An 18,611-nucleotide genomic window follows, 5' to 3' on the forward strand; every position below is an offset into this window, starting at 1 on the left:
TTAACCATGGCCTCTCTTCCTTTGTTATTCCCTATTCCCCTTCTTCCCTACTTCCTCTGCCCTTGAACCTTGACTAACAAATGGCAAGATTAATAAAAACACCTTTCAAAAGAAATGTTCTAGGATTTTTTTGGGGGGGGTGGTCATGCAACAATGTCCCTACAGGAGACACCCAAGGACAAAAACAACCTCCGACCATCCTAACAGCAAGAGCTAGAGCAGCTGCAGATGAAACTGCTTCCTGAGCCGAACCACAGGGACAGGCACTCCTCTCCTCCTCACGCTGTAAAATCCCACCTGGCTTTGACCCGGAGAGTTACTAGGTTTTCAGCTTCTGATGCATATCGGGTGATTAAAGGTTTCAACCTCTTTCGGAGTCACTTGAATTATTTTCTTTTGACATCATTCATTATATGTCTCTCTCCATTAGAATGCAAGCTTTATACAGTCCTTATCTTTAGGGTCCATCTTTCTGGTTCCCCACCATCACATGAACTTCGAATTATGCCTCTCACATCGTAGGTGCTCAATAAATAATCTGTGGGCTGACTTTTACTTTAAAAGGCAAACCAGCTTGTTCCTAACAACCTATACAATTCATTCTTGCCTATCATGTGAGCTGTCACGTGTCTCTTTGCTCCTTGGAATAGACCATTTATTCGATACACCTTAGTTATCTTGTCCTTGAATGCAGCCCTATTTACACAGACTTTATGGCCTTAAGTATCATCTATCGTGTCAATGGAAAAAGCATAGTGGTACTTTTGTAAAGACAAGCGAAACAGGGCTAAAATTTACCACACTTGAAAAGGGGAGCCACAAAAACTATCCAGAATCTTCCATTCAGGGACAATGGTCACTTAGAGTTTTGGTAACCAAGCCCCTAATAGTGAGCATTCTTTCAAAAGCTCTCAGATACCCTGGGGCCCAGGAAAGTCAGTCAAGGACTGCACAAAAAATTCCAACTACCAGTCAGAGGAAGGAGAACCCCAGATTGGATTCTGCCATCTTGTGTCTGTTTTGCTTTGCTCCTTGCTATTTCATTTAATTATCCTTTTGCAGAAGAGGAAGTTAGGGTTGTTACCATGACTTTGGGTAAGCAAAGGTCCCATCAGTATGGGGAGGGGAAGGAAACAGCTTAATCCTTTGGCAGAAGTTACAACGAAGTGAGTGGTTCCTGGCATTGCTATTTAGAAAGTAAGCCTGACAGAGAAGCTCTGTGATCTTCCAACAGGACAATGTTTAGACTACAGGCCACTTAGCGAATGTGCCAGGCACAGTTATTATCCCCTACCCGGAGAGCAAGGGACAAAAAAGGAACTCCATTTTCCTCCAGATACTAAGCCCCATCTGATGGCAAACAGACTAAGCAGGGGCCAGACTTGAGCTACGGAGAATAGTTACCAAAACCATTACATCAATCTCAGAGCAGAGAAGATGGGGAGAACTGGGTATATTTGAGAGCTAACATGGAGTCACAATTAGTATTTTCTGTACATGATGGTAATATGGACATATTTTTATAATTCATGTTATTGTATTACCTCAGTGACCAAAGCCTAAAAAATTAGTTTTAACCATAAGTATCAAAATAATGTTTCCAAGACACCAATTTATTTTCAACCATTCTCTCCTCTGTTCCACCTCTGCACCTTACGCAAGCCTCTACTGTATTATTCTAAGGGCCATTTGTACATTTAAAAGAGTAACTAAGGTCTTTTTTGGAGAATTTTTTTTTCTTCCAGAAATTTGCAAATATATGACTAATGTTTGGGTTACACTGACATCCAGATATATTTGATAGCACATTCTCCATTTTTACTGAGTTCATAAATAACTTGGAAAACTTCCTCCATTATAAATTAGAAGAAAACCACATGCATAATGCTATCTGACCTGTGCATATTGAAGATTTTTCTTCACTTGCCTCTTAAAATTGGATTTATCTTCCAATTATTTCCAACTTCCAGGACAAATTCATACATAATTATATTAAAATGCAATTTCTTTGTAGGCCATTTTTGTTTGGTCAAACAAACTCATTCATTAAGAAGAAGTGTGATTAAGTAAGTTTTACATGAAACAGTAGGAAGTGGTAGCAGAGCAGCTCGCCACCCTTATATGACACCCAACATAGTATGGTGCCTCTTTGTTCCAACCAACTTCAAGATTTTCCAGTTACTACCGTTCTCTTTCCTCAGTGGTGGATATTTAGCACTGTAGCTCATGCTCTTGGTGATTCTCACATATATTCACTGCAGTTTAAACAGGGTCCTGGAAACTAATTATATTAGCTACTAATGGGTCTTGAGATTGGTTGGCAGTTCCTCCTCATCCAGCTGTGGAGAAAGCTTTTATCGATTTCCTGTCACTGTGGGTATCTTCATCTCTAGACCCCAAGTCATGACTATTTCTAGTTCGGAATACTGGTCTTGTGTCCTCTGAAGTCCATTTTCTAGGTAGAGGAAGTCAAGTCTAATCATTCCACCCCCACTCCGGCCCTCTTCAGCTTTAGTCTCCTCCATCTTCAATACTTCTTATGCCTGCCTCATCCTCCTTTGTAAAATCTATTTCATTTCTCCTAAATGATCTTCTTTAACTCTTAAACTCTGCTCTGACGTCACTGAGGGCACATGAGTGTGTCTTCCGTTAAAGTACCGCACACATTACCTCCTCTAGCATTAAATAACTGCTCAAATCGGATTCATCACAAGGCATTGAAAAAAAAATGCAAAATGCAAAGACTGTGACTTAAAAAAATATCAGGTAAAGTGAATATCATTAAAAGAATTTCAAGAGGTGAAAGACCCACCATTCATGTTTGTTCTATCTGTAGATAGCATGGCATCGCCACTATTTTACTCAAAGAAATAGCACAGGGTGGGAACACCTCAAGGCTGCCCTGCTGCGAGGGCAGTCAGGGTGTTGAGCAGAGTGCAGCTGATGGCAAGAAGTGGCAGTGGAATGTGAACTGCACAGATTCCGTCTCAGGTCCCAGGTCAACCGCTAACGCATCACGGTGGGCAAGTTACTTCAACTCTATAAGCTTCAGTCTTGATTTATAGAAAATAAACATAATAATACTTCTTCACAGAGCTTTTGAAAGTAAAGATAAAAATATGTAAATTGCTTACTGCATGGCTATGGGTCAGAGGGATTTTACCATCAAAAATTCTGAAATCTTCACATCAGGAAACTGCTATTTTTGGATTTCTTTTTTAAAGATTTTATTTATTTATTCATGAGAGATAGGGAGAGAGGCAGAGGCAAAGGGAAAAGCATGCTCCCTGAGGAGCACGGAATTCGATGCGGGACTTGATCACAGGATCCCGGGATCACGACCTGTGTGGAAGGCAAATGCTTAACCCACTGAACCACCCAGGCACCCTATTTTTGGATTTATGATGTGATACAGCCACAGGCTTTTTTTTTTAAGACTTTTTTTTTTTTTAAAGATTTTACTTATTTAACAAAGAGAGAGAGATGACAAGTAGGCAGAAAGGCAGGCAGAGAGAGAGAGAGAGGGAAGCAGGCTTCCCACTGAGCAGAGAATCTGATGTGGGGCTTGATCCCAGGACCCTGAAATCATGACCTGAGCCAAAGGCAGAGGCTTAACCCACTGAGCCACCCAGGCGCCCCAGCCACAGGCTTTTAAAATTTTGTCCCTGATATCCATTTCTTTTTTTTCTTTCTTTTTTCCTTTCTTTCTTTCTTTCTTTCTTTCTTTCTTTCTTTCTTTCTTTCTTTCTTTCTTTCCTTTCCTTTCCTTTCCTTTCCTTTCCTTTTTTTTTTTTTTAAGATTTTATTTTTTCCAGAAAGAGAGAGAGCACTAGCAGGGGATGGAGGGGGATAGGGGGAGGGGCGGGAGGGGTGGCAGGGAGGAGGGCATGGGGAGGAGGCACAGAGGGAGAGGGACAAGAAGGCTCCACTTTGAGCGCAGGGCCCCAAGTGGGGCTCGATCTCTGAACCTGAGATCATTATGACCTGACACGAAATTAAGAGTCAGTCTTTTGCCAGAGCACCCAGGCACCCTCCTGACACCCGTTTCTAATCCAGTTGCTCACCACCCTCACTCACTACACACAGGGCTACAGTCATTGGGCCATGTTCATGGTTCCCATACAGACCAAAACACTTCTATGGCTTTGCTCGTTTTCATTGTTAGTACTGCCTCTCCCCGCTACCTTCATCCCTCCTTGTAGATCTAGATCCTACCTTGTGAAGATTTCCAGGTTGCACTGAGGCTCAGTCAACTCACCTCTCTCTAAACATCCGTTGCATACGTAACATGCCACTTGCCGATACCCTCTGTTGGTTCTTGTCCCAGGTATTTCGAGATATCATCAAACGGAGTCAAAGTAGACTGAACTCTCACTATTTTACCCTCTTCCTTCTTCATCATAACACTGAGATTCCAGTTAGGTACTGCTCTTTCACTGAGCACTGATGCCCCTGCATGATACCTGGGAGGTTTCCAGACCCTTCTTGTTTGAGTGATTAGCCAGTGATTAGTTCTACCCTCTAGTTCCCCAAACCAGACACTATTCCTGAGGCAAAGTAGGGAGCAATGCCTCCATTCCTTTTTGTTATCTTCTATTAAAGGATACCAACTTTGTATCCACTATCTTATAGATGCAATAGTAGTATCTCATGAATACGAATATCTTCCATGTTCTATGCCACCGCTCTTTATTTCTCTCTAAAATTCTCATATGAGTCAGTCGTGAACGGAAATGCCACGTTGGGGACAAATTCAACCAGCTCATCACAACACCCTGCTCCTCTGATGACTAAGCCTTACTTATTAAGTCAGGTTTGTCACCGACTCTCTCCTTTAGATTGTCTCTTCCTGGGGGCACCCCTAGTCTTTAGCTCTGGCAGCTGCCCAAGAAACTCAGGTTTTCCCAAATATGAATTTCCTGAATGGACCTAGCTTAGACATATTCTTAGAACACACTATATTCATATAATTTATGGTGTTCGTTTAAATCGTTTATTCCTTAAAGTGGTAATTTAGTCTTTTATGTTTTGTCTTGTCTCTGCATCTCGATTGTAAGTTCCTTTTAGGACAATGGAGGGTGTTTCAAAAGCTCTGAGAAGCAAAGCACTATGTTATGACATGGTAGATATTAATAAATATTTTCTGAGCAATTCTGGGGGAATGTTAAGTGGAGTGATAAACAGAATGTCAGACGATGTGGATGAAAGGCAAAGTATGAGCCTCTGAAAATGATACAAAAATAGTGTGCAGAAAGTACTCATTAATTCAGCAAACATTTATTGGGGAGCTATTAAATGTTCATCACTCCATTAGGCACTGGACTACAAAGTAAATAAGACATTCCAGTGCCACAAGGAGATCTCTGTGTAATAAAGGAATTCAAAATGTTCAAAGGTATAATTTTTTTTGCCTCAATGACTACAACAAATATAAACTTAGGGGATGATTAGGAACATAAGCTGCGAAGAAACCCAAGAATGTTAAAAGGTTGTGAATTTCAGTTCCTACAAGTAAACAGATGTTACTAGATCCCCTAAAGATCCTCTTTGTGTGATTTCCTTTTTATATGATTACTACTCGCAAGTTTGTTTCAATTCAGACAACATCCCTTTGCAGAAGTAGGAGGTGCAGAGTAGAGGTAAAAACCTGGAAGTTGTTTATATACCAGGGTTATCTGAGTGGTCAGTAATGCTTTGGGGCAAGTCTTTATGCGTTCAGTAGTAAATATATTTGGTGTTCTCTTCCGTTCAAAGAATGAAAGAACTGGGTCATTCTCCCTGGAAGCCATGTTAAGTGGCTAAATGCAACATAGCTGAGCTTGTGTCCAGTTTTCTGTAGTGATTTACTATTTGAATAACTGCAAAATCTATGTTTTTCCTAAAAGCCACTTGGGCACTGCCTAATTCTTCCCTGGGATAGTCAGGCCTCGAATTGACTCACATTAGACGATTAAAACTCAGTGATTATTTTGTTATATAACAACAACCTTACCATTTATTTCTTTTTTTCGTAACAACATAAGAGAAACAATATAACATTTATTATAATTCTTTAAAATGGTCCTTTTTAAGAGTTTCATTCAAATACAAAAACATCTTATTTGACCTGCAAACCCTGAAAAGTAGCTGCTTTAATTTCTTTTTAAACAGGAGGAGTTACTGAAAATACTGAAAAAGAAGATAAGGGGAATGTGGATGCATGGGCAGAACAGGGTAAAATTTACAAACACCTAGAGCACACTATAAATGTCACTCTTTGCCAGAAGGAAGATAATTTTATTTTAAAGTATTAGAATATAGTGTATGACTTGGAAATATTGGCAAGGAATTTTACTTCTGATGTTTTAAATGTAACATTCAATTTTGAATTTTCAGTCTGATTCCTAAAGTCAATGAGAGTGCATGTCCTTTTGTTTTGAGCATTAAAAGCCTCAGTTGACTATTAAAATATATCCACTATAGTAAAATGTCATATGCATATTCATTCTTTCACCAATTCATTAATTCACTTATTCATAAATACATATAAACAGCCTGTTAGGTGTCAGGCTTTTTTTTTTTTTTCTTGCTTTTTTTTTTTTTTTTTAGTTTATTCAATTATCATCACCTCCATTTGTCAGGGTCTCTTTTAGGGGTAAAGATTGCCACAATAAGAAAGAACCAGTGCCCAGCCTTAAGATGTTTATAGTTTGGTCGGAAAGGGAAGCAGAGATGCAGACAGCAGCTAATACAGAGGGAAGTGAAATCACAAATAACAGTGTTACTAATTGATTTATACTATCCTAAGGCAGATCGGACAGATATTTACATTCACTTCTATACATCTGGCGTTACTTGATTCTGATTTGTAACAGATTTGTTTCTAGGCTTAAACTGTAAAAGCCTCCCTAGTATATTCAAACCTTAGTGACTGGGTTTCTGTATTTGGAGGACTCCTATTTTGAACCTGTGACATTTATTTTTTTATTTTTTTATTTTTTCAGCATAACAGTATTCATTATTTTTGCACCACACCCAGTGCTCCATGCAATCCGTGCCCTCTACAATACCCACCACCTGGTGCCCCCAACCTCCCACCCCCCACCCCTTCAAAATTCTCAGATCGTTTTTCAGAGTCCATAGTCTCTCATGGTTCACCTCCCCTTCCAATTTCCCTCAACTCCCTTCTCCTCTCCATCTCCCCTTGTCCTCCATGCTATTGAACCTGTGACATTTTCAAATAAGAAACAAAAGTCCTTGTGAAAGAGGCAACCCGACTTTGCTACTGATCTTTGTAATCCAAGTATCTGAGGGAACTTCTCTGTCCAGTTCCAGAGTTCCACTTCAGTCATGCCCGTGATTAAATCTCACAAAGCATGCCAGATGCAGAGGCCAGCCACACCCTGGGTGGAATATGATTAGACTTGGCAACGAGGAAGGTACTTAATGCAACTACCTTCCGATTCATTAGAGAACACAGTTTGAAAGAGGCGATTTCCAAGATACGAGTCTCTTTGCTAGTAAAGGCATCAGATTGATTAGAATGAGTAATGGGACATATCTCACAAGGGTGAGACAACTATAGCTTATGGGTGAATGATATGCAGAATTTAGGAAAATGAGATCTAACTATAGTTTACCATTCCTTTCAGGACATTTCTGTCTGTCCGTTTGTTTGTTTTGGAAGTTCTCCAAGTCATGTCTTTCAGAAGGTTCGGGCTTGATTAAGAATTCTATATGATGAAAGCTCAGATGGAGAAAACCCCCATCCATTCTGCTGATGGAGCAAGTTTTCGTTCTGCTGCAAGCTTGTTCAGGAAACAGAACATTTTTTTTCAATAAAAATTATTATAGGTTAGCTTAAACATTATACTATAATCACTGTACTCTCTCGGCTTACCTCAAATCATATTTGATAAATGAATTTGTGTCAATTATAAGCAAATGTTCAGAAGTAGGGTAGGAGACCTTCTACTGGAGGATGTTTACTGAGCTTTAGAGCCTAGCTGAATTCCAGTGACACAGAATCATGAAAATGTATTTAAACCCTGAAAACTTTTCTCTCCGTATTAGTGTTCGATGTACTTTGAATTGCTTGTATAAATACTATCATTTTTATGAAATCACACTTTTGAGTCACATTTCAATACCATCTGCAGTATTTCCAGTGCTCCAGATAGAACTTTTGTTTTGAATCCTGATAACTTACATCATATTTGGCAGCCCACAACATTTTTACTAAACATCCTAGAACTCACTGTTCTTTTCAACCATCCCATAATGGCATTTCAGCTAAGTAAAGGCAAAGATGAGTAGGGTTTGATTTCAGTCATCCAAACTGACAAAGAATGATGTGACATAGTCCTAATGTAATTGAGAAGAAAAGGCATATGTTCACTTACACATGCCAGCTCTGTGAGATACAACCATTCTGGGAAAATAGGAATAAGCTAGAATTGCTCTCTACCTGAAAGGACTCATGTTCTAGAAAGTGAAACAGATGTGGTAGAAGTCTGTTCAAGGAGTCAACGAGGACAAGCAAGAACCAGACATACATGACTGGGAACAGCAAACACTGCAGTAACAATGGGACCAAATACAGTGCATGCATAGGACAGTGTCTCAAGATATAAAAAGCATTACATATGACACGTTAAGAAATAAGTGCTTTATCCTCAAGGTATGGGAATGACATGTTGAGATCTGCTTTCAGCTGAAGGTTTGACTGGGTGGCAGACAAAACCAAAGAAAAGGAAACTTTAAAAGACGATTATGGCAAAGCATTTTTAAAAGGAAAGACAATTCTTACGCTTTCTTTGAGTTTCAGCTCTGGATTCACCTCCTTTATCAAGCTTCCCTGAGGCCTCCAGCCCACCAGGACTTTCTCTTCCTCTGAATCTCTGTTGTTTCTGTCCTTGACCCAAGTTCCTGCCTCGCACTAACAGCACTCTGCCTTCTTTCTTTTTTGATAAGTTTACATATCTGTGTTGCTTGGCATTGGCATCATAAACTCCTTAAGGGTAAAGTTAACATTTAAGAGTGGTGAGTGTCCTTAATCCATGTGGAGGTGAAAGCAGACCGAGTGGGTGGAAACTATTTCCTCTGGTCCAGCGCCACCCACCTCCAAAAGTGACTTCCTGCAAAAGTCTCCTGATGATGGGTGCTAATGATACAACCTAACACTAACTGACTTTGGCTTCATAATTAGGGCTGCATTTTGAATGTAGAAAATGTAGTCCTTATATAGCATTCTCCTCCCAAGAGGGTGAAAGTGAGGTTACCCTCTGAAAAGTAACTCGCTGGTAAAAGGAACTCTGTCTACAGGATGTGCCTGAAAAGTACAATGTCTCTCTGCTTAAAAACAGGGAGATGGAGAACAATGTCCAGATTTTGCTGGGTTGAAGAAGGAAGTGATAACCTCCCTGATGGCAGTCACTGGAGGTGATGGTATGCTTGGATTGAAACACAGGGAAGCCAAAGCAGGGGAAACAAAAATGTCAGCGTGCTGCTAGGTTGAGGAGGAGAGAGAAAAGAGGGGAGAGTGTGTGTGTCAGGAGTGGGGGAGGGGGAGAAGTAGAAGAAGAAGGAGGAGGAGGAGGAAGAGAAAAAGGAAGAGGAGGTGAAAAAGAAGGAGGGAGAAGCAAAAAGACAGGAGAAAAAAAAGAGAAAAGAGAATGAGAATATAACTGGCCAAAGCCTATGTTCTTGACACCAGAGTTGTAATCTGTGGGAAAAGATGGTTCAAAATCATTTCCGTTCCTCCGACCAACAATTCTCTACTTATTCAGGAGGGGAGTGGCAACTGTGGCAGGCAAACCTAAAGTCTTCCTTTTTGAACCAGTCCTTATCATCAGTCTCCACACCAGCAAAACAAAATTGGCCACAAAACCCTTTGTAGTTGTAGCACCCACCTCCAGACCAGTGTTCCACACAACTCAGCTTGGAAAATGATCTGTTAAATTACTCTGGCACTCTCTGTGAGAGGAAAGAAACACCACAAAGATGAAAAACAATTTATGACTCAAATGATTTATAATTTGGCCACTTATGTAAATATTCGATAAATTATAGGTATATAAATATGTATATGACACTTATGCCAAGAATGTTATGTGAAGTCTGTGTGTAAGTTTTCTTTTCCTTGTTGAAAAGGGGAAACCAATTTGCTAATTGAGATCGTTGGTAGCAAATGTTTGTTTGGAGTCAGGGCCTTTCATAACACTAGCAGCGATGGACCCCCCCAGAAAAAGAAAACTTCTACCTCTTAAGCAACTTTCAAATTCCTGGATAATCAATAGGCACACATATGCAATGAGGGGAAAATGACAAAATATTATAAAAACATATAATAGAGCACAGAGCAAATTTGCACACACGTATAATGGCATACGGATTGGAACATTAGTCGTAAGAACAGAAAAACAGGATAATCATATAATGGAAAACACACAGTTTTAAAAAAAGGAGATCGTGGGAGAGAAATCTGGCCTCACATGTATTAGCTGTGGGAAGCCTGGAAAAGTGACGCACTTTTCTCAGTCCTGGTTTCTTCATCTTGAATATGTGTAAGACAATGTCTCTCTTTCAGGGTTATTGATATAAAAGACCTACACTGATCCTGAAATTCAGTTTAGGGTGGCTTTCATTATTAGTTCATCCCTATTGTCATGTTGGACTCAACAGAAAGAAACATGGTTTCCTTTGGTTCATACTACAGCAGAAGAGACTTTGTAAAGATTGTTTGTCTCCTGTAGTACTTTGATTTCATGCTAAATCCTCTCCTTAGAATAAATAAATCCCTTCTAATGAAATGTTCCCTGTACTCACTCAGGGATTTCCCACCACTCTGTGTAAAACCACTGCACACATTGTAGCAAGCTGTTAACCCCGGAGCAGGACTCTGCCTGACTGCCCCTTTAACCGCACAGCCCGTCCCACCAGGGTACCATCACTGCGCACCCCAGAATCCCCTTCTTTTCCACCCCTGGCTTCTTCTGCTCCTCGCTGAGGGTGACAGCAAGCTGCTGAGGAAAGAGAGAGCATCTTTCTGGTCCTGGCTCATTGAGGAAACCCACAGTCTGACCCTAGAAAGCCCTTTACCAAAGCCTGGAATCCTTTATTCACCTTGGATTGATTCATTTTCCACACGCCCTCCCTCAGTTTTATAGTACTTTGTCTTCCCTCACATCTCAGCTGATGATCTAGATCCTGCCTTTGGCTGACAAGACTGGGGACACCCCAAACAGAGAGTCTACAAAGCACAGGCCAGAAATGCCTGGAATTGTCTCTGATTTATCACCATTCTTCTCTTACGTAGTTTCTGGTGGTGTGTTGTGAGATTAACCATGACAGTTAATTTTTTTTTTTTTAGATTTTATTTATTTATTTATTTATTTGACACAGAGAGAGAGAGAGATCACAAGTAGGCAGAGAAGCAGGCAGAGAGAGATGGGGATGCAGGCTCCCCGCTGAGCAGAGAGCCCAATGTGGGGCTTGATCCCAAGACCCTGGGATCATGACCTGCGCCAAAGGCAGAGGCTTAACCCACTGAGCCGTCCAGGTGCGCCCCAACCATGACAGTTAATTTTTAAAGTATTAGTTTACCATGTTAAATGTAGTTTTAATACTAAATCTTCATTTCAAAATTAATAACAGTCTTTCTTGTAAAATATGTGCAACAAAAGGAAAGGTTAAAGGCATAATTACATATAATGCTTGATTAATGTCAGGGACCTTTAAAGACATGAGTGGATATTAAAGTAGTATTTCCAAATTAGAGAATTATGTCAACAGATCAGGATGATTTCTTTGCTACTGTAAGATACATGTTAATATTTCCTTTAGTGGCTTTCAATGTGTTTTATTGATTCTAAAAACTATAATTCGGTATGAAAAGCCATTCTGGTCATCCTGGGTTTAAAAAAAAAATGCTATTCACCTCAATACCAAGATACCCAGCAATATGATTATCATATAACCAAAAACAGATGGTTAAATAGGGCCCTATCTTACCCATAAATCCTAGACCTGCCATTATCCTAAGAGGGAAGTCGTTGCTAAAGAAAGATTACACCCAAGAGCTCCTCAAAGAGCCTCAAGAAGAGAAATGCTTATATAAGGAACTAATCATTGTAACTAGCACCACAACAACGAACACTTACTGAGTGTTTATGAGGCATGTCAGGTATTCTGCTAAGCATTTTACATCTCATTTCCTTCTAGGGACCAAGGGTAAAATATTTTGAAATTTGGGTGAAATGAATGTCTGGGCAGAATTGCTGCCTCTGTAGATCATAAATAACAACAACAACAACAACAACAACAACGACAGTAATAATAAATAATAGCAGCAACTTATTTATACTGTGTCTGATATTCTGCTGAGTGTTTTATATGTCCAATCTCATTTAATCCTCACAATTATACATGGGCAACTATTAAGAAGTGTATGTTACCAATTGTGAATCAGGTCTCAGATGATAAGTAACTTGCCTAAGATCACAGAATTTGTAAGTGTCAGAGTTGGGATCCAAATCCAGGCCTTATTTAAAGCCAGTGCCTTTAAATGTGATAGTATATTTATAACCACAATTTGCTATAACCTACCTTCACGAAATACAAAAGGGTAGCTTGCTAGGATAGTAGTATTCTAGTGACTTCTATCCAGAGAAGTCCATACCCAACAACATGGAAAGAGACAAAACCATGCTTCTTTCTCCCAAGCATTTGAGATCTATAGAAGCAAAAATTTAGAACTTGTGATTCTTTGTGAAAGAGAACCATATTTTACTTATAAAGGCAACAAGACTTACATAAGTTTTTTTTTTTTGATCCTTTATATTAAATCCTCCATACCCTTAAAAAATTTTGTCATTAGGTGATTTAAAAAATCTGTTATGAAATAATGGTAGTATTGGAAGCCATTAGAGAAGAAGACACCCTTGATCTGATGCTGGACAAGAGAACCAAATGCCAGTTGGTCTTGCTAATAAGAGAGAGATCTACTTCCTACTGTTAACACAGAAGTTACAATTTTGATCGGAAGCACAAAGTTTTGATATTCATTCATTTGTTCACTCATCAGATATGTTTACTGAAAATGTATGTGGCTCTGGAATTGATGTCTCAGAAAAGGAAGACAAAGGCCTTGGTCTCAAGAATATTACATTTAGTGAATCATATCTATATTTCCTTAAGTATGCATATTTAGAAAGAAATTCTTAGGTTTTTTCCCAGACTATAAGAGAACTTATCTGAAAACAGATGATACAATCATACAAAATGTTCTGAATCTGGTATACTACTGGGGAGTCTTACTACAATGGAAACTTTCAGTAAAATAATTGGGATAAAAGCCAACCTGTGAGTGAGGAGTTTCCAGTAGCAGAGGGAATGCACCCCAGCTCATTAGAGGATGGTGTCAAAGAAGGTTGGGCTGAAGTTCACTTTCATTCATCTTGTGTCTTCTTTGGACTCCCTTCCCCAGCTATTTTCCACCACTTTAAAATATTCCCTATCATTTTGGCCAAATGTGCATTGTGATGGAAAGGACATGGTACTTTCAGCAGAATTACTTAATTAGGTTTAAGTAAACACTACGTGTCAAGTAGGGTAGGTTTGCTTTCTAGCCATAAAAATGTGCCTGTGATGCACGCTGCATTCCCAAGGAGAGAAACAGTGATTGATGTGATGATAAAACGATGAAGGGAAGGATAAAGCCTGCGAGATAAAAGTCTCAAAAGGGGAATAAAGTAGGGTAGCAGCTGCCCCTATCTTAATTGAAGCATAAATTTCAGGAACAGGATCTGAGGTTTAATTTCAAACACATACTGGCAGAGAGTTTACTGCATGTGTGTGTAACTGTGTATGTGATGGAAAACGTGAAAATTAAATTTTCGTCCTTTGTATGAAGCATTTTCAAACCATTTCTAAACAAGGAAAAAGTTGCAAATGTAGAAGTTATGGATTATCACTGAGAGATACTGATTTAGTCAGCCTTTAACCGAGACGAACAGAATCAGGGATGAGCAGGAACCGTTCCATGCACTGATGACACAGCACTAAATACATTTCTGTACTCGTGGGACTGAATATTCCGAGTTTATCGTTTCGCTCTGCACCCACCTTCCTTGCCCCTACCCCACCCAACGCCAGGGTCATTTTCTTTAAGCACAGATTCGACCACATCACCTCCCTATTTACAACACTGCAGCCTTGCTTCCAAAACATTCAAGTCCAGCCCCCACCTCTACGCTCTGCCTCTTCCCTCATGCGTTCTGACTCTCTGAGGCAGCTTTCCCTTCTCCAAAGGTACCATTTATTTTCACATTATGGTGGGCTTTGCCATACTGTGACCTGGGCTTAGAATGCTGTCATACCTATTTTCCATTAGATAAAATTCTTCCCACTTTTTAGCTGTACTGCCGAAATGCCTCCTAAGCCTCAAAGACCTTTTAATACTATCAGTTTTAACGGCCCTTCATCTTAATTTATGGAGAATTCTGTTTGAAATAGATCATTAAACTTTTTAGTTCATTTTCCCTAAAGTTGAGCTGGTTCCATGTCAGTTTCACTTTGTGAGATGAACTCAGGGCAGAGAGGGTTGTTGATTTGTTTCTGGACACTTAGTGCTTTACATGGGGTTGAAGAATGTTTGCAGAGTCAATAAATATGTAGCCAAAAAGTATTAAAGATTCATACAAGACTTTTTAGACCGAATCAGCTACCTCCCTAAGTTCTCAAGGTTCTTTTTCCAGGAGACCTCAAAAATAAGAATGGTTGCACAGCTAAGAATGTCTCTTGCTCTCTGCAGAAAGTAGAGGACACATTGCATACACAGAGGCTGCTGTGTACCTGAACCACCTTGGAGACTGCATATCCCATCCCAGGGGGCATACTATTATCAGAAGTACTTCCAAAAATCTCATCTTTTATGTTTTGTCTCTCTAGCTTAATATTGCTTCTACATACAAGCATACAAAAATATAATCCTGAGCTAGGCAAACCTTTACTTTTAAAATGCTTTAAGAAAGGAAAAAATGCTTTTAAGCTAAGGAACAGTACAAATTTTTATGGCTTTGTTATAAACTTCTGAGAAGCAGAATTGGGAAGCCTTGACACTGTTAACTTTACGGCAAAGCTAACATGCATCGCTATAAAAAATGCAACTGCCCTTCTCATAACAGAGAATGAAAATGAATTTAAAACCAATATAAACTATAAAGCTATAATGTATAAATTTTCTGCTCATTTTTAAAGAGTTAACCTTTAACTGGGAAAATATATGAATTCGCTGTCAAATCTTTTATGTTCTTCTACATCATATGTTTTTATACAAAACAGTGGAAGTTACTATCTCTGTACCTCCTAATCAACAGGATTCACTGCAAAAGACTGTCCAAAGAGAAAAGATGTTATGTTCCTTTATAATACTCATATCAAAAGCCCTTGTATATTTTTTCTATATTAATAACCTACACAATTCAGAAAGATAAAGTATTCTAAAGAATAAAAATTCTGATCTCACAATAGAGGAGAGCTCTTTCCTTTGTGACATTATAAATAAGTGCTAATAATTGAATTATCACATGATTACCTTCAAAATAGATTTAATTTTATCCTTCTCCTTTTTGTCTATTTCTTCTAAGTCTGATGGGTTAACAGGCAACCGAATTTTGTTGAAAATAGAGAAGTAAACACAATCAGGATGAAATTTATTTTGGACTCAAAGACTAAGACTTAAACATTTAAGAATATGTAAGTCTACCATGAAGCATTCTTGCTTTAATTAGTTGCTTGATTTTAATGCTACAAAGCCTGGAAGTAGGTTGAGCTTTATTCCCCCAAAATTCGCCATTTTGATGTCCCTTTTAGATACAGACTAGCAGAAGTTTTCTAAGTATGGATAAACCACCTTGCCACCAAGCAGGACAATTGTCCACCGATCAGTTCATCAATAAGGGTTTCTGCCATGAGTCTGGTGATCTATACTCCTTCTAACAAATTTGAAATCTGTGACTATTTGAGTTTTGTACTTACCTGATATTATCATCTTAGAGACAAATAAGTTATTATGGGATTGGGGAGGGATATTTTTCAAACTTTAAAGAATCAATTATTCTCAGTCACTTGAGAAGTTCTCTTTTACATCCAATAATTATCTTGAGCTCTAATTTATTGACCGAGGCCCATTTATTCACAGAAAGTAAGAGAGCTATATTTGTAAAGAGTTCAAGTGACTTAGAATAATGGCCCTCCTTTTTTTTTTTTCTCAGTTAATGAAGTTTACTTATGTTTTCTGTTTCTGTAATTGAGCTTAGACAAAATCTTGTTTGGGGTGCATAAAATTCCGAGAAGCTGTAAAAGCTTTGATGGTCTTTAAGTCAGACCGCAAGGATAACTTGTGGTTCTCCCAGGTGTTTGTTGATGACAACTTCAAATTATCTTATGGAGGAGGAAGACAGTTAAGAAGCTCTGACCAGGAATTTGAGAGGCAAAGTGGGGGGTTTGGGAGGTAAGAAAGGAAAAAATGAGGGGTGCCTGGGTGGCTCAGTGGGTTAAGCCGCTGCCTTCGGCTCAGGTCATGATCTCAGGGTCCTGGGATCGAGCCCCGCATCGGGTTCTCTGCTCAGCAGGGAGCCTGCTTCCCTCTCTCTCTCCCTCTCTGCCTGCCTTTCTGTCTACTTGTGATCTCTCTCTGTCAAATAAATAAATAAAATCTTTAAAAAAAAAAAAAGAAAGGAAAAAATGAAACAAAATGGGATCGGGAGGGAGACAAACAATAAGAGACTCTTAGTCTCACAAAACAAACTGAGGGTTGATGGGGGGGGGTGCGGGGGGGGGGGAAGAGGGTGGTTGGGTTAAGGACATTGGGGAGAGTATGTGCTATGGTGAGTGCTGTGAAGTGTATAAACCTGGCGATTCACAGACCTGTACCTCTGGAGCTAATAATACATTATACGTTAATAAAATTTTAAATAAAAAAAGAGGATCTGACCAAATGTGGGTAATAGTGGAGAAGAATTTCCAGAATGCAATAGAGAAAAGCAGCAAAAAGAATATTTGAATAAAAGCATAACTTCGTAAATTCTAGGAGCCACAGTAATACCAAAGTATGCCACTGTATCACCATTTTAAATAATACTTAGAGGAACAGAAATTAAAGTGATAAATACAAAGAAATGAGGTAGAATAATTGGCATTATCTTCGAAATTAGAGTAACCTTGAGGCATATTTATAAGATCATATACTATTAAATGACACTCACATTTCTATATCATGTAAAATACAACTATTAAACAGCCACACTTTCCCTATAGAATCTTCAAAAGTACAACTGCTTATCCCATTACAGTTCAGAGGAGTTACTTAAAGAGGAAAAGTCCTTAGTTTGCAATTTTGGGCTGTTGCATTAACCTATTATGTCCATAATATCTTGTATAGCTTTATGTGTATCTTAAAATAACTCCTCTCTCCTCTTGAGAAAAAAATGGACTCAATTATTACTACACACATTCTCCTAAATCCAAGGGAGTACCATTCTTCAACAACCTGTTCAGTGGACTTAGAAAATAAATAGAAAAGCTATACATTATTCAATACCTCTTGGCAACACATGAAAGCCCTGAGAGCAAGTGATAAATGATCGGATGTCTTCCTCAGTCTTACCTGGTTTACTCTTTTTAAAAATCCAACCCTTGCTGTCCACCATGCAAAGCTCCTGGCCACTGGTTGAAATCCAAACTGGGTAGTTGATCATGGTAATCCCAACATGTCATGGGCAGCAGCATCTCTCAGAGTCCCACACGCCAACTGCTTGAAGTGAACCTGCAACAAACATGGTATTTCTTCATTTTAATTGAAAATTAGTGAACTATGTCCTAGGTCCAGCAGGCATCACTACTTAATCAATAATGGAATCATAAAGGAGTATGTGAGGGGCTATAAATGCCTCTCAAGATGCTGATCAACATTAAAGCCAGAAGACGGAAGTTTATGTGCTACAAAAGGTGTTTTTGCTGAGTGCATGCTCCTCTTAACAGTATTATTGATCTGTTTGAGCTGTCAGTGTAAATAAACATTACTGATATTAAAACTCACATATTCTATGGTGTGTACCCCTTCTCCTTCATGTAGGTGACCACTTGGAGAACCCAGAATATTTTTCTGTCTCTACCCAGCCTACTCTTAGTCTAACTGAGCAATGTGGCTCAATAGGGCCAAACTCATCAGCAGCTAAAGAAAAATCCACATGATGGTTTAGATCAAGGAGAGTTTCCTTTGTCAGCTCTGACACTCTGGCCAGCGTCAATATTCCCTGCATACAACTTGCGTCACGTCTGTAGGCTCGTGTGTGAGAAAGGCCTTTGAGGGGCATATATGAGATGCGGCAAATTCAACAGCCACCTTAGCCATATGGAGACAGAGACTACAAAAGAGTAACCAACAGGAAAACATTGTAGGTGGAATTTGTGCACAAAGGAAATGCCCACGACCCAGGAAAGTAAATAGATGAGGAAACAGACAAGGAAATACCTAATATTTCACTATTTGTGTCCATATGAAGAAATACGCTGTTTAAACTTCACAAGCATGTTTGACTTCCATTCAAGGAGAAAAAAAAAAAACAAAA

General features: G+C 39.1%; 1 protein-coding gene across 1 annotated transcript in view; it reads right to left on the reverse strand.

Annotated features, from left to right (window-relative positions):
* LINGO2 (leucine rich repeat and Ig domain containing 2) overlaps positions 1–18,611 on the reverse strand; it is a 792,006-nt gene that overhangs the window by 312,603 nt on the left and 460,792 nt on the right. Inside the window, 1 exon segment of the mRNA XM_047700796.1 lies at positions 17,648–17,806. The gene's annotated coding sequence lies outside the window, so the exon portion shown is untranslated.

This window comes from Lutra lutra, chromosome 13, assembly GCF_902655055.1.
Source record: "Lutra lutra chromosome 13, mLutLut1.2, whole genome shotgun sequence".
Classification (NCBI taxonomy): Eukaryota; Metazoa; Chordata; class Mammalia; order Carnivora; family Mustelidae; genus Lutra; species Lutra lutra.